General features: G+C 33.8%; 1 protein-coding gene across 2 annotated transcripts in view; it reads left to right on the forward strand.

The window, feature by feature from the left end:
* The window catches only part of Twin (CCR4-NOT transcription complex subunit 6-like twin), a 424494-nt gene that overhangs the window by 15753 nt on the left and 384174 nt on the right, over positions 1 to 24567 (forward strand). Inside the window, exon 2 of one of the 2 annotated variants that reach the window (XM_076313825.1) lies at positions 7195 to 7308. The exons of the other annotated variant lie outside the window; for it this stretch is intronic. The gene's annotated coding sequence lies outside the window, so the exon portion shown is untranslated. The remainder of the gene's footprint in view (positions 1 to 7194; positions 7309 to 24567) is intronic. 2 annotated transcript variants of the gene reach the window in all.

A 24567-nucleotide genomic window follows, 5' to 3' on the forward strand; every position in this document is an offset into this window, starting at 1 on the left:
AGTTTGCACGACAAAAAACAAATCTCCCCTCGCAGTATGTCTCCTTCTGTGATGGTCAACTCTATCAAACGATCAGGATTATATTGCTCCCATTGAGTTCTCCTCTGGAGTACGAAAAGATATACAAAACCAGATGAAATGAAACAAGGCGATACACGACTGGGGGGACAAGAAATGAGAGCGGGCATCGAGGTCTTAATCAGAACGGTATCATTTATCTTCGTTGCTGCACCTCTTGAACCAGGTGACACGAAACGGAATGGAGGTTGATACGTACCTACCTACGTAACGATCGCGATATGAGTCCAGAAAGTCTTGCGGAAGATAGCCAAGCTAGACGAGCCAGATGTGACTCCCAACCGCGGTAATCTATCTTCGTTGCTTACCGACAATACTTGTTTCGCTTGTTTGTCTCCGAAGACGGATAATAGAGATGACCGTATGTCGTTAGTGCTAATGTTCGTACCCACTTTTTGCTTTGCTACTAGCGTTTCTTTTCATGGAATACTTTTCGAGATATTCACTGACCAAACTAATATAATTCTAATTTTCGAACTGTCGAACACACAGTGTTCATCTCGCGATCTCGTATCGAAATAAATAAGACGCAGATAATGGTTCAATGACGCTTTAAAAGTCGAATCATCTGACTTCGGATAACAACGCTACCATAATGTTTATATTTGAAGCGTAAACATCGGATTATGATGTTTCTTAGAATTAATCGAGTGAGTCACATATATTTTACAATTCGAAAATTAGACGTAGTTTTGTTTAATATTTGTCACGAAATAATATATTGTAACTATATTTTTATATTTCTGTTGTCCATAATGAATAAACATACCAAAAAGCAAGTGAATAAATATTTGAATAGTTAGAGAAGATATAAAGTATTAAACGTAAAAGTATTGTACTGATCGAAAATGAAAGTACAATACAATATAAAGTACGTACACAATTTTTCAAATACAACTTCGTAATATTGCAAAATAGAGCAGAAATTTTCATATGAAAAATGTTCAGCTCTTAGTGTTCTATCATCCCGCTGTAAAAATGTTCTAAAAAAAGGTGCATTGAAAAAATAAAAAAAAAAAAACATTAAAACCATCGAGACTTGATTTCACCTTCTTAAAGAAATTTTCTCTGGACAAAAGAATTTTTCTATATGTGCACTATTATAGTCTACATGCGCACCAACTTTCATTAAAATCAATCTTACAGGTAAAAAGAATTTTCTCATAATATAGCGTAAGAATACTTTTTGGAGCGACTGTATGTAACTACACATAATTCTCGATCGGTTCTCGATTCTTTGTTGTCAAAAATAAGAGCAATATGAAATGAATACGAGATACGAAAGACCAAATAGGACAAAGCATCGATGCTTCGTTTGTTCCGTACCATTCCTCGTTTGTTTTTAGCCCCTCTAATCCGCTCATGTTCTATTTCACTCTTGCCTTTACAAAACAGAGGTGAAACAGAATTGGCGGGAAGAGCGTTTAGAACTCATTAGGTAGACCGAATCCAGTTTTAATTGAGAGAATGTAATGCAACAAAATAAATAACTACGACTTTAACTACAGAAATTGTTAATGTATTGTGCGTCATCAATCTTGTTCTTACCGTAGGAAATATTTTATCGCTTTACATTTCGACATTATACAGCATATACACATTCTTTGTATATCATTTTCCTCTAGGATGTTTTACAAATGCATGTATATACTTCAAAGAGCAAATCCACTGAAGTAAGTGAAACCCATTAAAGTAGGTAAAAAACGTGTTACGAACTATCTTCTATATACCTTACTTTTCGAGTTACGAAGAATTAAAGAAAATGTTTGACATGTTCTCGTGCCTCGAGATACGTTATGACAGACCTTAGTATTGAATTCCACGCTCACTCAAAAATGCCAGGTACTCCTTGGATAGTCTGAAACCAATATTGTATCCTTTCTCGTAGATCTTGAAATGTATATCGGTCATAAAGACAAGATATACCAAGACGTGCTGTAGCGTATATTCAGATACGAGGCGGACACTTCGAATATTTTCTTTAATTCTTTATAACTCTATTTTTAGTTTTGGTATAAAGATGAACAGAAAATATCTTCAATACCTTTACAAACTATCAGCTAACCACTATTTTAAGAAGCTTGAGTCATAAGAGCGAATGTTACCGCTATTAAAAACTTTTGCGTTGAATCGATAAATGCCACAAACAATTTCGCGGAGGAGGTTAGTTTATTGTCGAGGGAGAGGGGCAAGAGCGCAAGACGACTGCCTAGGGGGGTTTTTCAGGACTTATCAGGACCTCTTACTACTCGCAGGATTCTCAGCGTGGAAATCCTTTACAGGATGGTCGTTGCTTCATAGAACACGGTTCTATAACCGCGGGCGACTCTCAAAGCCATACTCTTCGAGTTCTCGTCTAAGAATCCATTTGATCTACATTTCTATAATTACCAAGTTCAACCTCCTTAGAAATAGTTACTATATCGGTACAGTTCCAGTTTGTTGGCACATATTCTTTGTTAAAATTATATTAAATAACTGCGTAACACGACAGATTTAATTCTTCAGCATTGTCTTGTAGAACTCGATTGCCAGCTGATTGGGACGCGGTGCCCTTCCTGCGTTTATACATCTTAGGCTACGTTCGACGTCTTTTTGGGTATCTGCATATCCAGAAACGGATATCTACAGTCTATGAATTCCGGTTGAAGATGAATATCTTCGGAGAAGAATTTTCCGTAGCGATCAGTCTATGTTCTATCACTGACTGGCGAGTGCAGAGGTCTCTTCCTTCTGAAATTTTTAACTTTGTGTTAAAATGTCTTTGAGTTTTTTACGTTACTTAAATTGTTTTTTAAGTTTTAACAGATTAACACAAGTCTTCCTCAATTGCATGTGAAACTACCACCGACCTTTCCTCTAAATTTGCTCCACCTTCTATACGCACTTCTTATCTTTCTTTTTAATTGATGACGAAATACATCGTACCATCGGTTTATTAAATCCAATCGTATCTTTTATGGTTTTTATCGTTTTTAAATCATCTATCACCTTATTTATGACTATTAGAAAATAGTTCTTAATTTCATCTACCGTTGTTGAGTCAGTAAATGAAATTGTAGGTTGTGTCTCCAGAGCTTTGTAATACTCCTCCGATCTGTTCGGGTTCAAGCACGGTATAATTATCGAGCAGTTGCGTGACCCATTAGTGCTAGCGGCGGTTTCTCGAGATTGTACTAGCAGAGGGTTATCTTGGATTATTCGGATCAGCAGGTAATCCGAGATTCCAATGTGCGTGACTTTGAAATCATACAACCACTATAAATGATTTCCACTGAACCAAACGTAGTCTATTATCGTGGCATTCGAATGATTAATAAACGTATGGCTACTCGATTAATCTCCAGGTGATTTTCTATTCAAAGTAATAACCCCATGTGTTCAAGATTTTCCAGTAATAAGCAATTGCTTATATTGCTGATAGAGGCCTGTCTAACTCTTCTGTTCCTAAAATTGTCATTATTATTTTCCTCCAGTAGAAAGTTTACTGTGATCTTACGATTATTCATATTGTTGCTTATTGAATCCTGATACGATTCTGGAAGCTTCTCCAGCTTATTGTTCCAATTGTACATCTTGCTAATTATAAAAATCTTTCCATACCAAATGTTAACTCGTGTACTCTGATTAAAAGTTTCTTTTACCAATTTCTTGATAACTCCTTGAATTTCATGTTCCTTTTTCTGTCTGGACAAATTATAATGTTTTTGTTTACCAGATGTTATCCATTCTGCAGAACTCTTGTTCATCGGATCTATCATTCTTGCTATTACTATTGGCTTTTCAGCTTTCTTATTGATTCACTAAGCGTCCTCAATCTCGTTCGCATCAATTTGGGATTTAACTAGTTCCTCTACTACAAGTCCAGTATCATTTTTATTATTATAGAGCATATCTTTAATTACTACATTTTTAATCTTTTCTTTTCTCTTTTTTCTCTCTTCAGTTTCCTCCAACTTTAAAGTTCTCTTTTCAAGAAATTCGTTTTCTTCGATCCAATAGCTGTTCTGTTTTTCATTGATTGCTTAATTCCTTGCAACTCTTTAAACGTAGATCTATTGTTCATCCGTTCTTTCTTCAACTCTTTAACCTCGGCACATGAATAATCCAACTTTTCTAATGTCGCGAACAGTTATCTTCAGTTATGTTACCATTGCCAGGAGATTCACCAAAACCACTTTTGTGCAATGCATCAGCGGTTGGACTACCTCTATTGGGGTTAGTCACTACAAGTAGATTAGTTAATTTCCCTTGATTGGATACTTTGCCTGTGGCACGAATAGGCTGTCTTGTTTTACTACTCATGATTAGCAACAGATGTCAGCAGCTTCTGCAAAGTCTCACAAGAAGCACAACCACTGAAGATTCTATTTAATCTCACTTACAAGCTGGAGATATGTAACACCAAATCTTTCAAATAATTGAGAGATCTAGATTAATCCTTCAAATTATGATATTATAGAACATCTTCGCTATGCTGAGTCATTAAATTCCTTTCGATACGATCGAGTATTTTCATGAAATCACAAAAAATATCGGGCAAAATGGCATATACAACCGTCTTTCTAGATATTTGCAAGGAAGTTCCAATATGAAATATACGTTACAGTACATAGTATTGAAGCAAACATTCCAATATTTATTTTTATCTCAATGTTTCCATTCTTTGTCGATAAGAGCATTTAATTGATCGCTTTCATTTATTTATCCTAATAATTAACATAGGCAACCGAAACTAATTGACTCTATTTAATAAGTATACAGTCAGTCTTTTATTCAGTTAAGAACGTATTTGAAGATTTTTAACAACATCGATCATTTTGATATACAAAAAATCATTATTTAAAAGAGTTTAAATACCGAACACTTTTGTAAGCATTTCTTTAGAATTGCGATATAACAAGGGGTTCAACATTCATCGTGAAATTCTATGCAAAGAGTTGCTTATCTAATTATTAGTTCTCCTTAAAGAAACACGACAGCATTGTAGAACCCCATTGTCAATAGAAAATCGATTGCGTGTTACTTTTTCGAATGCATTCTACGATAAAACTTCGATTATTATGGGATAACGGAGCTGAACATTTTTGACGTTCAGTGTGATTGTATTTATTTCTGATGAATTCTGAATGCAAAAGAGATCTTAAAATTAATGTAACTGTTACATATCGATAGGCTAGTCATATATTTCAATACGTCCCAAATTGTTTGAAGACATTCCTGAGATTGGTATCATAGAAGCATACCAATTTCAAATACAAGAGTATCGATTATGTATTTAATCACTACTAATAATTACTCCTCTCTCCAACTTTACTCGTTAAATGATTATCCCTTCCACTCTTCAACGTGATTCAACAAATAAGGTTCTCGTAAAAACAATCGAGGTTTTACTATATGGTTAGATTGCAAGGGAGATGTATACATATATTATAATCCATAATAAATGAAGTATAGAAAAATAAAAGATACCGACGTTGAAATGAACATGTAATGATTCTGTTGCAAATACAGGTGTACTACTTTTAAATTTCAACGATGCGGAATTTTGCTGTATACGACTAAAAATTTAAATACTGTTGTTTTTCAAGTCACATAGCCTAACACGAATCAACATTGCAAATATTATACGAAATAGGTGCTTATAAGGTGCATTGTCATTCTTTTGTTATCGCGTTCATTACCAACGCGCGTCGTGCGTTATACAAGACACGTGCAACTTTTTGTTATTTTGTTGTTTTTTTTCTTCTCCTATTTACCCATTAACATTAGAAAAGAAAAGAAGATTTTCTTCTACAGGACCATACTAAAAGTGTTAGACAAAATTTCTTGGCCTTCTTTGTATAATTATTCTTTGTTTGTTGTATTTGTTATTCTCCTGTTATTGTTATTTTTACGTTTATTAAATTCTACGTTCGTTATATCGTTTTCGGACTCTGAACATGAACAGAGAAATAGTGAAATATTGACAGCTAAAACAAGTATCGAACAAACATATTTTAGTGCAAATGAGATAAATATTGTTTTGAATGTTCTCAAAGAACAAGTTATATTACTATATTACGATACAGATCAACCCATAGGATTAAAACAGAATATAGTGTGTCAAGAGAGATAAAAAATCGACTAAAACTTAAGGATAATGTAGAAAACTGTGATAAAGAGGTAATAAGACGAGTATTTCGTGAATTTTTCCGTCGAGGTAAACTACCCACTATTAATAAAATATTAGAAACTGTCAATGCTGTTTCTTTTTAATCAACTTCAAAGCAGGAGTTCATTTCACAGATTATTAAAAACATTAAAATTTAAATTTGTTCGACAAAGGCGTGATAGTTTAACTGAAAGAGAAGATATGTTCTATGGCAGAAAATTTACTTGAGAAAAATCAGGGAATATAGGACAGCTAATCATTCCACTTATTACTTGCATGAGACCTGGTTAAATGCAGATCACACAAAAAGTAGAGTGTGGCATGATACAAGTGTCATATCATCTCGAGCTGCTTTTGCAAGTCGTCTTACCACTGGATTAAAAAGTTCGAGTGGTAAAAGGAATCGATTAATTATTACGCATATTGGCAATGAGAATGACTTCGTGTATGATGCTACGTGGACTTTTGAATTTGATGAATACTGTGAATTATTATAAAAAATTGATTCATATTAAAGTATAGTTTGTCAGAGTTCTGGATAAAATTGAAAATAATGATGTTATTGGGATGGATAATGCATCATACTACTCGCGAAAAGTGAACAAAATTTCTAACATTCATTGGAAGCATGAACTTCAGCTTAAACCTAAATAGATCCGTCATCCACACTGAGGACAATAGCAAGAACTATTTCCTCGTGTCAACGACCTTTAGTTATACCGTCTTATAATATATTTATATTGTCAACGAGAATTTATAAATTAATATGATTTCTTCTTTCTACATATTTAGGATTCAATCGCCTTATCTTTTACCTTGTCTTGTTCGACAGAGTATAAATTTATCGTTTATTTCGTTCTTAAACTAGAACTAATACTTTATTTTCCTATTTCTTTCTTTCATTGATCGTGTTTGTATCAATGAAAACCGAAAACCATTATTTTTCTTTTTTATCATTTCAGGTAAGTGGATACAGCTACTACCATTTTTTGCGCATAGCTTTTCTCGTAGCCAGTGGTTCTGTTACGAAGACAAACAACGAAGAGCAGCTTTGTTTCATGTAATGCGGTAATATGGTGAGTAATAGTTGCCAGTGTTGCCACCAGTATTAAATTAATAGGTGGGCAACGTGTAAAAATTGTACACATAGAATGTTTTGTTTCGTCTCTTTTTACTTTTCATACTGTTCTTTGTTTTTTGAATTTGCTATTTCTATAATTTTACAAAGTTTCGTACTAATTACAAATTATTCACAAGTATTCTTGCGTCGGTTAAATTATATTACGGATATTACAGAATATTCTAGAGTGATAATTCCGAACGACATATCAGAAAATGTTAGTATTGTAACATTGAAGGAGTTATTCCTGCTTTCGTGTAAGAATTTTTGTACCAGTTTAAAGTGTTCGAAGTATCTTTACTATTCTAAAAAGAAAGTAATATGTGAATAGCGGCGAGTAATTTTTACTAACGATAAGTTACTGTCTTTGCAAACACTGACAAAAAGGTCTGACGCAACACGACTCACAATTTCTTCGAGGATTAATCTTTCTTTCTTTTTATAATACTGTTCATGCTTATCCAATGCGAGCGATCCGTCGACTCATACAGCCATGTGCAATATGGTAAACACGTGGGACTGAATTTCATCTACTAATGAAAATTGAAATCTGTACACATATTTGTCATTATAGCGTCAAAAAATCCGAATAAGGTCGTGTTTCAAATCATTCTCATCGGGAAAACCTACAAATCCATGAATAATATCGTCATGAAGATAATGAAAAATATTAAAAATTTAATTTTCATTAATTAATGACATTCGTTTCGACCGCGCAAGTTGACGAGTCTTTTACACTGAATGAATAGTGTAGAGGAAAGTGATTGCGAGGAAAGTAATTTATTATTTGAGTTCGATGTATCAGGGGTCGTTATAGTTACGTACAATAGACTCTTTTAGAGAGGTACAACTCATTTTAAAAGGAAATGGTAATGTACATCTACACGCAATAAGTTAGACTGTTGGACAATTTCAAATTTCTGTTTGTATTTTTTCACGATATTTTACTAAATAATACGTAATAATAATAATGGCACACAGTATATGCTTAAACAAGTAGAAATATATTTCACTAATATAAAATTGAAAAATTGGGTCATGCACGTAGTTTTGTCAAATAAATTTACTACAAACCTTCGTAATATTTTATTATATCAGCTTTTTAATCGAGAACGTAAGAGAACTCAATGTAATATACATATATTTAAGTTTCTTTTCTAAAATAATAAAAACTAACAGGAATTATTTCCTTTTCTATTTACACATTATAAAGATCTGTCATATACAGGAACGTTATATACATACCTTGTCGTACAATTTTACTCGTACTCACAGCTGTGGCGAGAAAAAGTATCGGTGCATGTATTGTATGGAGAAAGAATTATTAGTTCCAGGTTATGAAATATGTGGTGCTATGATGAAAAAGAACTAGGACAGTGTGGAGGTTATGTATGTACGTATATATGTATAATATTGCACAATCTCTTTTGCCATCCAAATTCATTTTAGAAAAATGAATTTGTTAAAATGAATCCTCAAATTTTCGGCTATTTTTAATTTTATTGTTACAACTCGCAAATTGAACAAAAAAGGAAATAAGTTTTTAGACAAGAGTTATTTCTTTCGACTAGTATTGTTACAGTAAATTGCCGTTATTATAGTATATTATTTGTCATTTGTTTAAGCAATTGAATAAAAATCGATATCTTCAAAGAATTTTGTATTTTTCACTTGCAATCTCAATTAATGATTCATTTGGTTAAGAACATTCTAAACAATGTCACAATAGAACAACTGAAATGTTTACTATATTGCAGGATTGTATGTATCGTTAGTTGAAAAACTCCTCGATATCATTGTATCACTCGTTAGCGTTAGAAGGAGCAATGTTTTACCAACGTTTATTAAGAAGTAATACGTATTTACTACAAAGTACAGAAATGTAACAATAATTGATAGCATAAAAGAAAGCTCGGTATTTTATGGTCTCCAGCGTTATATTTGTACACATATCGAAATATGGACGTAATTGAAAACTATTCTTACTACTATGGCAGAAGCTGTAACTAAAGCTTCGAATGTGGGGCTCGCGTGGGGAAGGGCGGTCCGATCCCTCTTTGCCCTTACACCGTCCCGTGAGACTTCAAGTCAGCGGTAAGAAATACATATGTGACGCATGGTGACGCAAGGAAAATTTGTGCGCACAACCCTTTACCCTGCGATTTAAGTTTCGATAACGCGTATCACAATCAGTAATATAGCTATAACTATCACTGTCCTCGTGATCGCTAAATTTTCTTTTTCGAGACGTTACATAAGGGTTTCTTTCTAATACTTTCAAGAAAATGTATGCAAGTCGTATAAATGTGCACAAGACTTGGCCGTATATTCGGCGTGATTTCCCTACCACGAGTTTCACACGATATTGTAGGCGAAAGGGTCAACAATCGTATCGCGTCGTATTTTACATCGAATTACAAGATGAACGAACCGTTCGTTCGGTTCGAGAAAGTAGAGGTTTGTACGCCAATTTTCGCGCCGAAGTTGACTAACCGGACGCGTAATCAGCTTCCTTCGCGGGGCGTGCAATTACGAAAAACGTGCCGCGGTTCATTGATTCACTTGCCGTTAATTAATTAATACGCGGTGCTCGTTTGCATACGTTTACGATTGTCGCGACAAACCAATTAGTAATATCTGTTTTCGAGGGAATTACGATCGCCGATGAGGTTCCAATGATCGGAGACCTCTTGATGCATTTCCTGCGACTGCGATTACGTAAGCGCGAAATAAATTCTGCCGACACGTTCTGAAATATAGCTGAATAAATTTCAGCCGGGGAGAATTTAGCGGGTGCGTGGTAACTAGCGGCTGAAAATGTTCCATTATGAACGCACGACGTTATTTATTGCCTGTAAACTAGTGAAATGTAACGTTGATAATTTAAATGCACGATCAACGAGTCGATGTAATCAGCGGCCATATGTAGCCCCTGTGCTTCCGTTACCACTTTCTCATAATACTACTCGTATTAATTAAAATTGTGCGCGGGTTACCTGCTTTATATTATTCGTTGTATATATTCCCTTCCTTCTCTGTCATTAATAAAACGTCTTTACGCGCGTTAAAACGCAACTGTTCTTCTTTCTATCGCGGTTATTATTAACCGAAGCACGTGTACTTTTTGTTTCTAACAGATCGAGCGAACTCCATTTTTTCTTTTACACCTGCTTCCTAACTTGTAAATAATACAATCACGTGTACGTTATCTTTTTATAGCCCGCAATTACTGCGAGCGAATTTTAACGCAGGCTATAAATTATTGGTGCAACCGTGTTGTTTAACAGTTATCTACATATAATTACGAAACAATTAAATGTTCTGTGTACGACGTGAAACTAAAGCAATTACATTTTCCAGTCCATTAGTGGAATATCGTTGATTGTAAAATAACTGTAATATTTTTTAAACCTTCAATGGTATTGTAGATATACATGTAAATGGAATTTAAACGAAGGTTTGGTTTAAATTCACGCTATATATTTCTAATAGAATTCTATACTGTTACATCGAATGAAATTAATCTGAAAAATCACCAAGAAAATACGATACAATATATTAGAAACGAAACGAACGATTAAATTATGTTCAACGTTATATGAAAAAACGAAATGATACATTACCCTTTTACGACAATGAAGAAAATAATTATTTCGTTCGATTTTATTTTTAAAGATGTTATAAATACCTTTGCGTGTTTGTTTATACTTGATACTTAAAAATAAATATTAGGAGGTGAGCACGTTGCGTTTGAGTACAAAAAAAAGCGACTAATGTAAGTAGGAAGTATGAGAATTATCGGAATAATTTTACTATTCACCTTATACTTGTTAAACAAACTGAATTGCTAATACTGGATGATCCACGCAACTATTTCAGGTCTTAATTCCGTTATTAATGCATTTGCGAAAAAATGCCAAGGGAAAAAGATAAATGGCTCGAAGAGCGCTACATCTGTAGGAGCTTAGATTCTTTTCAAATTAAACAGTGCACGTGCAATTACGAATTGCATCCTTTCATTAAATGGAAATGCATATTTTTTGTAGCACAGATCCATTCCCCTCTCCATTCCACGTGAAAAATTATGAAGAATTCGATGGTAAAGAAATGATTAGTTTTTGAAATATTTTCAAGAAATACCTTTATCGAAAAAGATACTCAAACTTTCCATGACCATGTTGTAAACGTAAACACCGTTTCGACATTATCATTTAAAGTTGACTTCGAAATGACTTCGAAAACGTTCACGCATTAAAAATCTAACGATACTTAAATTCTCTTTTAAAATCATAAAAGACGTGTCTCACATTTTTTTTTAAATTAACTATATACAGGGTAGTTCGTTCAACTTACATGAATCACCCTTTATAAAAAATATAACTAAAATTTAATATACCGAATTCACACTTTAATATATAAAATTAAATAGAATTTTCGAACTCAAGAGATATTTCGCTCAGCATATTCGGTAAATGATTAATATGACAAGATAGAAATACACTATGGGAAAACCAATTCGTATCAAATGTTTATGAAAACGAATACGAGCAATAAATAATGTTTACGTAATGAAAATAATCCGGCTACCCGAAGCCACTGCACAAACTGCTGTGCAGCGATACACGTTTAGATTCAGAACGTAATATTAAAATGTTGCACACAGAGTTAAAATTTGCCAGTGGCATTAAAAATTCACATGTCTTTTTAACAATTGTGTAACCTTTTATATAAAATAAGTCGAAAGTCTAACACATTTAAATATTTTTGTCAAACATTTCTTCAAATATAAATGATTATTACTTTTGCAATCTTTGTAGAAGTATTGAGAAATACTTACGTCACGATTAATATTTAAAATATACATGCTCGTTTGCACGAAAATATACCACACACTTGCGTTTTGATATTCTATAATGAATAATAAAAAACAATTTATTTTACTTTCAACTTTGTGATTTCGTTTTTAAAACGCTATCTTTGATCACAGAATTATTTCAAAGAAGTAATATTTTGAATTTTGAAGCTTTAAATGATGGTCACTTCGTAGGAAAAAATATTTCTTTCCAAATATGAAAATTGGAACATTGAATTTTGGCCAGGAAATACGACCTGGCATGGCTGTCTTTGCAGTTGATGTTGTTAGGTGTCAAAGAGAGTGTCAAAATGAAAGATAATTGTCGCTTACAAAGAACAACTTTGTCAGCTACGCGAAGAACGCTGGTAACTTTAAAGTACAAGAGTCCTTCCTTCTTGTTCGATCACTCGCTCGCGCATCGTAAACGTCAAAAACATAAACGGTTACAGATTCAGAGAAAAGTCTAAGGATGTTCGAAAAATATCGTATACAAAAATTTTTTTCTCATTCGACAAATATTCGTAGCGGTACATTCTTTTCTAGTGGTAAAACCAAATTCTTTTCGTCTGCAATGAGTACGTTGTTCATCAAACAATGAAAACAATTATATTCGAGTACGATGTCGTATTTTCAGTTGGATTTCCGTACCTTGGTGTACCAGTTCTCGTTTCGTAAAGCATAAAATTATCTTGAAAACACTTTGTTTGCAAAGTCGAGTTCCTTGACTCTTTGACGGAAGTGAATTAGAAAGTTTATTCAACGATGTTGTGGTGGCGCGAGCACGAAGCAGCTCATCGCGTGTAAGGAAGATATATGAATAAGAATTAATTTGTTCTAAGAATACGTATAAGAGTGGAGCACTTTCATCGAGTTACTCGATTGGTAAAGTAGTGTAGATCATCCGAAACATGTTAAAGCGTGTTTAGGCTTCGAAATTTTATTGTAGCGATACTTGAATTGATTGGAATGGATCGATTTTAATGAGCTTAGAATGCACGAAGGCGGTGATTGTACACGGAATAAGGTTCACTCCTATCGCGAATAACACGAAAGGGGCCATGTACACTTTTATTATGTAACTGTGTTTGAAAGGAAATGAACATTAAATTTGTGTCTATGCGGAACGTTTGTATCCAATGAGAGACAAATGTAAAAACTGTTGGTCTAGAACCAACGATCTATTAGTATCTATAAACAAATAGTATTATGTATTTCAATGATAGTATCATGAACAAAGATTCGGAAATTGTTTGCTCAATGTTTCAACAATGTCCACTAACAATAGAACGATGGTTCGACAAATGGAAAATTGAAATCAATAAGGAAAAATCCAATCACATAGTTTTTACGTTAAGAAAACAGACAGCTTCCAGTGTTTCAATAAACAACAGTCATATCGCAAATTAATGTTGTTAAATATCTAGGATTACACCTAGACAATAAATTTACTTGAAATTACCACATACGGAAGAAAGTAGAACAAATTAAATGAAAGAGATTAAACATGGGCTACCTAATCGGTCGAAATTCCAAGCTAAATACAGAAAACAAGTTACTAATCTGCGAAACAATCATCAAGCCAATTTAGATCCACGGTATTGAGTTTTGGGGCATGGCAGCAAACTGTCACACCGAACAATTTTTATACCTTTGTGAAATTATTATTATTATTATTTGTGTATTATTGTCAGATTGGCTAGGTTTTCTCGACGAATGTGAGATCATAGACGATGTTATGCATGTAAGTGACGCATGATTCATTTTATGCATAATTAAAAACAATGCAAATAAAGTTTTGTTTGAACATATTTTCATCGATAAAATCTAGTTATTTCGTTCATAATATTCTCACGATGGTACAATGACTAATACGAAAATTAATCTTCAGATTCATCGAGTCGATTCATGTAATCTCTTGTTTTTTTTTTTAAATACGTGTTCATCGAAATGGTTTCGATCATAATTTTGGTTATCTTGGTTGATATCAAAATCTACAATGATTAAAAGAAGAACCGAAATCGTGTCGTTATTAAGAAAGAGTTAGAACTTGCAATAAGTGTTTTATAATTTAAAATAAATCATGATTATTGAAAGAAACACGTCGGCCGCATGCGTTAAATAAAAGGTAACCATTTTGTTTTAATTGTCTGAGAAAGTATCGTTTTAATTAACCAGAGAATATTGCACGATCTTGGTAAGAAAACGGATAGGGGCAACTGAACTTCTTCGCGAGTAAAATGATGGGAAATTGTTTAAAAAATGTGTACTCTTTTATGTTGTAAATTGCTTCCATTCTTGTTAAGGAAGTAAAGAAATATTGTAGGTATCTTTTCTTAGTTCACGTTAATAAATGCATCGTGTATGGTAAATTTTAGAACACTGTATACATACATAGTTCCGTATTACAATTCTGGCGGTAAAATTTTGTTTCTTTTCTGCTTGTCGATTCACTGGAACCATTTTCACAAACGTCGATCAAACGATCGCTACTTATTCTCACTGAAAATATTACTTTATTTAAAAGTAATAAACTCGGAATCAATAAGAAACCTACATCCAATATAAATGATTTGAGAATAAATGCCATACCGATTCCAGAAGCAGACTTGTTAAGCAAACTAGAAAATAAGTAATTTTATTTTATTCTTAATGGCCATGGTGTATCAAGAACGTAAGGTCACGTTTCTCAATGTATTATAACAACAGATTATTCGTAGTATAATTACACCTTTTGTAAATTTGTCTCTTTTCTTAATTATTAGTTTAACCTGTTTCCATTGTATGGAAGTTACATTGAAATTCTCACGTTCGGCTGTAAGAGTGCTAAATCCTTCGATAAATAAGTATTCATTATTTCACATATGTGCACCGAGACGTGTTTTTACTAAACTGTTCCAAGAGAAATCTTCACGAATAGATTTTCCACCGATTTTGAAATTTTTCTTTACACTTCGGAATCTCGATTCATGTGTTTCTTCAGCACTTTCTCCACACCTCATTTGCATAACAACATCTTCGTTGTATTTTTATTTTCAACAAGACTCGAAACATCTTATTGTCGCCATTTGGCATTTTATAGCTCCTTTACTATTACGAAATTTAATTATATTTTATAAAAGCATGCTTTCGGGACTCCGAATTAGCAAATGTAAAAAAAAATCGACTGTTTCGAAGCAGTCGATGCAAATATAAATAATGGTTTATAGAACGATAAAAGTTAAATCGAACGACGCTGCGGAAATTTGCAACACCAATTTTCTAAAAAATTGTATCGCGCGTATTCAATCTATTTTTGCACGAGGAATTTTTCGATTGCGCCGCGAATTCAGATGTGAACTGTATTGTATTATTATTCATTATGATGTACTGTTCAACAACACGATACCTCGTATTTGGATTTATAACCCGATATGTTTCTCGGTATCACGGAACTGTAGCGTAATACGAACAGGGAATATACATTGGACAAGTCCCATACGCAGGCACATGTTCGAAAGTGGATGTTTTTCTTCTTTCTTTTTCGCTATTACTTTATCGTGCACGTTTTTCTCCGCAAATGAGCCGATGTTCTGTGAAAACAGCAATCCGGGCTACATCCGAGTTTCAAGACTTTCCTGGATCGAATACCTCTTGCGAAAATATCTGGATGAATGAGTATGGAAAAAATATTAATCAAACGACCAGGATATTGCCGAACTTGAAGGAATATTAAAGTACGACGAATGATCAGATCTATAGTGGATAATATTTATTCTGTCAAATGAAGATTATTTCTACCGTGCAACTATAACATATTAATTTTATGTATTTTTTGCGAAAAAATGTATCCCTCAAAAGGCGTACATCTCATCAAGAAACAAAATTGTTACGTGGTCTTTCAAAGAATTAGATAGATTATTTGTTTTACAATTAACGAAGTCACTTATTGTCGCTCGAGACAATATGATCGTTATAGTGTGTATTTAGAAAATAAGAGTCTTATTAAAATTGGCAAACAACCGTAATTGCATCCTGACGTGGCAAATGTTCCACAATTTATAAACCGAATGGAAAATGACATTGTTTCGAATGAAAATTTGTTTACGAATTTTCCAACGAGAATTCATTGCCACGAGTAGACAAATTTCTGCAATTTTGCGACTCTCCGAGCAATATATTTATTGTTTCACAGTGAGGAAGTATTACGTTGTATGATGAATATGTTACGGATTAATGGTTACACGTACTTTTGTGCACCTTTATGTAACTCGATGATGTAAAAAGCAATGATTATTAAATTTCAAAAGTATCAGCTTTGATGCAATTTCATGTCTTTTGTTTGATATTTTAGAAGATCGTTAATTTCAAGTTGCTTCTTAAATTATCAATCCGACGAATAATATAATTTTAATAGAAATTTCCGCGGAGCAGTAGAAACATTCCAACTGTAGTTTATTATTTGACTATAAACAGTACTTATGTACATAACGAAAAATTTGATTAGGTATAGGAATAGGTAAAAAAAAACTAATATTTCGTGAGATATCTCAGATTTTTCATAACTCTTGTACATTATTAAAGATGTTGGAACATTCTGCTTTCACATAGTAAGTATTTTGTATATTGTTTTTTTATGTTCTTCGTGAAGGAATTAATATGGTTACTGTTTGTATTTGAACAATGTAGTTTGATTCGTTCTTTCAAGTTTTCCACCGACACAAATGGACGAGAATGCACTTTATCTTGTAGGTAATCCCATAAAAAGAAGTCCAGAGGATTTAGGTCGGGAGAGCGCAGTGGCCGTGGTATTGCACTACGTGTTTCAAACCAGAATAAATTCAGTGTAGGTAATTTGTTACGATGCGTGCATTGTGCGCTGGTGCACCATCTTGTTGATAATACTTCAAATTTAATCGCATTCGAAGGAGAAGATTCCAAAGAAAATCATTTGGTACAAATTCTATAATGAATAGTTAACTTTCAACATTTGGTGAAGAAATACGGATCAACAACAGTGATATCTAAAATACCGCACCAGACATTAATACTAAAACAAAGTATTTGGTTGTTCGTATTTCTTCGTAGTTGTAGGTTTGCTGTAGCCTATGTTTATTCGTAAATGTATATTTGCCTATCTATAGAACTTTTCGAGAAAAATTTGACTCATAATCTACTCGACGTGAAAAGAATTTGGTAGAATCGCATGCGTCAAACTTCGTTTCCTAGATGTAAAGTATGTCCAATGGAAAAACGGTACGCGCAACATTTATGCGATTTTAAAATTTTTCGGGCAAAACGTTCGCTAGTACTACATTCTTCTTTTATTTCTTTTGTCAAGGTTTACGGATGAAACTTAATATAGGCTCAATGACGCAACCCTGTACATTGAATTGGTTTAGTTGATCAATTACATTTGGTTTTTTGTTCAAATTTTCTGAAGAAAAAAATACCTCCTTACGTTAATAATATGCCGCCGCGATTTTTTGTAGCGGCAAACATTGTGTAGGTTTATTTTTATACTTGAAAATTCAATTAGCACGTCGAATGAAATACATTTACATTAAATGATAAAATTTGGTGTTTTTTGAGACAGCATTATTTATATTATCAGGGAAATACACATTCGCGGTACTTTAATAGAGCGATACGTTCTGTATAATAATATATTAATACTTATTTATAACTGTATAATATATACTTATTTAATGATCTTTTATATTGTGTATCGATCATGTTACGAATTAAAATGAAATGTGATATCGTCCTATTCGTAATAACTCTGTATTATAGATATTTATAATTTTACTAAACATTGTTACTAATGCAGCGAGACAATCTTATGTCTATAATTTTCTGCAATTTCTAAATTATTCTCGGATATCTGGAAATCCTATTGCTATACAGTTCGATCGCTACGAATCTAAAAAATGGGAAGAATCGTATTAACGATATTTCTAATTTTACCAAATGCCATTACATTTTATCAATGCAATTTATTAACGAGATTCTATGTTTATAGTTTTCCGTATTTTCCAAGCTTCTAAATTATTCTCTGATATCTGGAAATTCTATTGCTATGCAGTTCGATCGCTACGAATCTAAAAAATGGGAAGAATCGTATTAACGATATTTCTAATTTTACCAAATGCCATTACATTTTATCAATGCAATTTATTAACGAGATTCTATGTTTATAGTTTTCCGTATTTTCCAAGTTTCTAAATTATTCTCTGATATCTGGAAATTCTATTGCTATGCAGTTCGATCGCTACGAATCTAAAAAATGGGAAGAATCGTATTAACGATATTTCTAATTTTACCAAATGCCATTACATTTTATCAATGCAATTTATTAACGAGATTCTATGTTTATAGTTTTCCGTATTTTCCAAGTTTCTAAATTATTCTCTGATATCTGGAAATTCTATTGCTATGCAGTTCGATCGCTACGAATCTAAAAAATGGGAAGAATCGTATTAACGATATTTCTAATTTTACCAAATGCCATTACATTTTATTAATGCAATTTATTAACGAGATTCTATGTTTATAGTTTTCCGTATTTTCCAAGTTTCTAAATTATTCTCTGATATCTGGAAATTCTATTGCTATGCAGTTCGATCGCTACGAATCTAAAAAATGGGAAGAATCGTATTAACGATATTTCTAATTTTACCAAATGCCATTACATTTTATCAATGCAATTTATTAACGAGATTCTATGTTTATAGTTTTCCGTATTTTCCAAGCTTCTAAATTATTCTCTGATATCTGGAAATTCTATTGCTGTGCAGTTCGAACGCTAAGAACCGAAAAAGATTCCGTTTACCGCTTGCGTCGTTCAGCCTCTGTATAGTGTTTCGTCTTCTCGTTTCCCGATAGTGGATGCACCAATAACGAAATTCTAGGCTCCGTGTCGAAGTTCGGAAGCAAAGGCGCGGACGCGTATCGACGTCGCGCACGAAAATGTTAAAAGGTTAAACACGCACTGATAAATCGTAGCAGCGAGCTATCGGGGACGCGTCACCGCTCTCTCCGTCGCGCATTCTCATGTAAATTTCGCGCGATCGTAGCGCGATCGCTTCTCACGCCGAGATTTCCATTTTACACAGGGCTCATTGTCCGACATTTGACTTGCAATATGCGCGCAGCCAAAAAGCAAAAGTCGCGAGCAAACGTCTGGCCGTAGGTCGCGCAGTCTGTGGCAATGCAAGTCCGCGTGCATGTGCATCCGATGCAACGCGGACATCGCATACAAGCGTCGTTCACGCGACCACAGACGCGCGCCCGATGCGAAATATCTCGATAATTAATCGGCCACCAGGTGCGCTCATGCACACGCCCGTCCACGACCCACACACGCGAGTCGAACTGATGCATTTGGTACGGAACATTAGACTTTTGACCCGTGAAATAGCGTATTCGATGTTCATTCGGCAGTGTTGCGGCCAGTTCGCTAGCCTACTGCCAATTATGAACGCGTTCAATGAAGCAGTATTAACCTCCGGAGCGATTATGCGTTTAATTAATAAATTTATTAGTTTCATTGGGTTGGGGTGTACGGGTGTTACGGCACGTGTATTTAGCTTGATATTAACAAATGGTTCCTTCGTTGTTTTTCTCGGGAACGCGGGAATCTTTCGTTTTTATACGAAATAGTAGGTAGTACAAGTCTTCCACTCGGATGGAAGATGGCTTGCGTTCAAAGTATTATTATAGATAAATCGAGAGCGTGGAAGTGATACACACGATACTCGTTACAATTCCATTCGGTGCTGAACATCCGACGAAATACCGCGAATATTCGTATTTTCCAAACGATATTCTTCATTACTATTATTCAATTACCAGGTGCATATCTCGAGTGAAATTCAGCAATTATTTAGACTTATCAAAATCGATCGAAACGTAAGTACGGTCGATAAGTATTATTCGAAGATTCCACGATGCAGCTTTTTACTCAGATTACTGTAACTGCTAAATGAACTATAACAAAGAAAAGCTTACGGTAATATTTTCTTTGATAATTTACATTCTTGTCTACTTTTATATCCATGGCTACGAATGTTAGAAACATAATCCCAACTTGCAGTTTACCAAGAATGAAATACATTGAACAGCATGTTCGATTGAGAAGATACTTTAGACGATAGCTTCTTTTAAAAGAAATGCTAATTTGACCATTAATGAACTCGAAACGGTAAACTGCGATCAATTTGTACGGTTCCAGTGTTTAGAACGGGTTTAGAATTGTGATCCCTTTGGTACATTATACTTACTTTAAACGACCACATTTAAGGTAAATTATTACAGGTAAAAAATGATATTTAGTCAAGCGTGGAAATTAAACTATAGTAACATATTTCAAGTGCAAGTACACTTGGATCCCTATGCAGTTCGCAAAATATTCCCATAATACTAGTATCTTGAGAGAAACTGAATGGTCCAAAGTGAAAGATCAGTGTTACTTTTATTGGATCGATGTTACAAAATCTGCCACTTGCTAATCAACGAGATGTATCAACAGTTGCTCCCAAATCACTTTCATAACCAGGAGAAAGCAATGTATCGTTGAAATAATGCGTAAGACTATTTGTACGAATATACCATCGTATGAGGATATCTCCGAAAATGCTAAACGGTTTTAGATTCTGTATCTCATCTTTTAATCGTTCAACGAGACAAAGTATATGTATTATTGAATTGTTGCAAAATTTTCTTTGTACCAGTGACGTAAATATATTTTGCATTTGTTTGCATTTTCATTTTTCAGCGGTTCAGTGAATCCGCATTCTTCGTGAAAATGGTATTTCCTACGAAGAGATTTTATTTGCGAAATATATTATCAATTTTCGACAATAAATGAGAAACTATTTAGCGTTTACTTATATTCCAGTTTAAACGGTTATATTTAGTATAATGTAGTTTACCATTATATAAGATGGTTCATCAAAATTTGTATTTATTACCTAATTAAACGAAACAAGGCTACGAGGACGGTAAAGTATTATTGTTACCGATTTCTTCGTTAAAACTATGATAATTTTCAATGTGAGAAACAATTACACGAGAATTGGAACAACAACGTGTATGGAAAGAATGAATAAAAAATATACAAACATGGTAGCTTTGTAATGTATGGATTTAAGCGGACAAAGCTATAATAAGGCTTATTAATATGAAATAGCAGAAAGTACATACGTATATTATCTTATAACCATCGTATAATTTTACGGAAAGTAAATCGAACAGTTTTGTACGAATACTTTTCGTAATTGTGCTTATTAAAATATTCAAAGATATAAAAAGCGTTTGTTGGATATAGTAAAAATGTAGTCTTTTGGATGTTATGGTGGACTGGTTCGTACCGCTGAATTGATATTTAAGGTAAGTTTTATCCTTGAAATTAAATTAGTGAAACTATCTAGAAATTGTCGTATTTTTCCAACAGTTCTCGCGCATATTGTTCATTTTATTGATTCCATCTCATTTACTTAGGAAACGTGCGCTCGAATTCCGTGTTTAAATAAACAGAAAAGTCGAATAAAAGTTTACAGAGTTGCGGATTCCATTCTGTCGGAACTGTTCAGTTTCATTCGCTCGGCGTTGATTCTTCCATCGTTTATGTACGATTGAACCTAGAATCAGAGAGAAACGGGAGGAAAGAAAGAGAACGAAGGTCTGGAAAAAGGTCAATGGGTCATTACAGGAAACTTCTTCCTCGAGATTTAAATGTTACCGGATATTAAACTGGTCGGTCGGTATAACTTTGTTCGTGGAAAATGTCAAATCGTCCAATTTGAATATCGACAGCGTTGTCAAATCAAAACGATTTTTCTTACGTAATTTAGACAGTTGTGAAATTTCTTCAAACGGCATGCTTAATTTTTTTTTTAATTCAAACCACCTTATACTTACCAGGTACAAACGTCTTAATAATTTTGTCGTACAAACTTTGGCGAGCCTTTTATTCAATTAAAGTTATAATCAATCTACCCGCGATGTTAGATTTTTTAATCATTTTATACCGTTGAAGAGAAACTTAAGAGTATATTTTCGTTCTTGTCACATATTCTTGACAATAACCTTTTCAAGAAACGCGCACAGTTTTCGAATTTTAATAAACACTTTTTAGGGGTAATCTGACAACATCCTAAGTAATAAGAAAAATTGCTGTACTGGACTAACTGAATGCAAAAATATCCTGCCGTGGAACTTCGTGAATCGAAGGATCCTAAAACAACAGAAAAGGACGCGAATAAATATTGTTAATAACTCGTTTATTTGTATTTGTGTCCTCGTGAAAAAATTCCAATCGTAAGATACTCCGTGTCAATTAAGTATGTGAAAAATGCAGTTCTTTCGTTCGGATTAATTCGCTTCTTGTAAAGTTTCATTTTCGTTTATATGCATCGTGTAAATCTTCGTTCAATAACGAAAGAATACTGAATTATATAATTGAATGCAACCAACCGGCAGAAAGTAATACATTAAACACATGCGAATTATTCCAGTTAGCCTGAGTATAGAAAAATAGAACCGATGAATGTAACTTTGAACAAGTTGCATATAAATGCGTTCGAGTTTCTCACATTCCCATGTACACACTAATACTTTATATGGACAATGCATCGTGATGCAATTGCAATGGAACTGAATAAAATGTAAAGATATTTGGTTAGACAAAAATGAATGGTATCGACTGTAATGTCTAGCATGCATATATAGTTTCGCTTTCCATTTCCGTTTTTTCTTCATAAATGTTGCTTCGGGTTTTCTTTTTTCAGAAGCAATGAATGGTAGGCTATACACGCCACGTATCGTTTCGTCCCCTCCGAATATTCGGAAATAACTGGGCTATTTGCTCTACGTATATACTGTCTGGGTTCTCTGCAACTTTTGAAAGGAAAGCTATTTGAGCGTGGCTATCGAATTGGGGGTTTTATACAACGCACCGAATATAAATTCGTGTTCGTTCTGTAAAATGTTACGAATCGGTAGGTGGACAACTAGGCCATAATCGTGGTACGTAATGCATCCCTGGTCCGGGAAAATAATCCTAAGAGAGACTAATTTCTTGATACGCCTTCCGAACATAAACGAGTCCAATTTCTGAAACACATTTTACAGACCGCAGCTTCTGCAAAATTTGAGGTTACGACATATATTCGACAAACCATTCCGGTGAAAATGGCCACGCAGGCTCTGTTATTATCGTAAAAGATGCAATTAAACATTACGAGTTACAACCTGAAAGGAGGACTATATTCGAGCCACAAGCATAGTCGTGGAGGATACATTCGGCCCGTTAACAGTTACAGTGATGTACAATCCCCTATGGTATTAAGTTTCAACAGAAACGTACAAAATCTACAAAACGTTCGGAAGTTGATTTATCACAAGAAACGACTACGACGCTAAACACATCTACCATTGGGGTGCAAGAATAACAAATCCCCAGGGGAATAATTTGTTATAAACGAGTTAAACATAGTCGCTGCTGGTAGGCCTACTCCTAGGCCCAATCGTAGCAGACTTTTGGTTAGTTAATCCTGATGGCACTCAGAGGCCATCGTGATTTGTCACTTCGCTCGTTGCCTCTCCCCTTTGAGAGCTGATTTCACACCCTATTTTGTTATATATACTGATTTTACAATAATACCCGACAACTTAAGATTTTACATGTATAATCTGAATAATTGTTTAAAAAAGACTTCGTACATTCAATATCGTATTGAATTCGACAGGACAAAATTTGGTGGATTTTTTTTTCTTCGATTGGAATTTCGAAACTATTCGAAGAGTATATCTGTACCATCTTTTAATGTTTATAAACTATCTTAAAAGGTTTCTACCTCAACAAAAATAAGACATGGAACTGTTAGTCGATCCTTTGTCATTTTTAATCCGACAGTGCATGTGATCAGACTGAGAAGTTCTGAAAAAGAGTTGTCACTGCCAAAACGTTCATTCATTGTTATTCCTGAATAAAAGTATTCTCTGTTTGAGAAGTTGCGTTAAAATGTAAATTTTGAAATCTACAGTATATGATACAATGAAGAAGTTAAGTGATTCTAATGATTTTATGAACGAAACAAGAACTGTACACTTGAAGAAAATAACTGAAAATAAGAACTGGTTCATACAAACATTAAGTAAACGTGATTGGAGACTGACAGCAGCAGAAATTATTGCAGAAGTTAATCAAGACCGAGAAGATTCAATTTGGACGATGATAATGAATCAATGTATTTTGTAATTAGGGCTTCACGCTTAAGGATTGAAAATAAAAGAAAAAACCGCTACAGTGAACGAAAACATACAAAAATTAGAATGTTAACGACTGGAAGAAAATAGTATGGATCGATGAGTCGAATTTTG

The sequence above is a fragment of the Ptiloglossa arizonensis genome, chromosome 6, assembly GCF_051014685.1.
Source record: "Ptiloglossa arizonensis isolate GNS036 chromosome 6, iyPtiAriz1_principal, whole genome shotgun sequence".
NCBI classification, from domain to species: domain Eukaryota; kingdom Metazoa; phylum Arthropoda; class Insecta; order Hymenoptera; family Colletidae; genus Ptiloglossa; species Ptiloglossa arizonensis.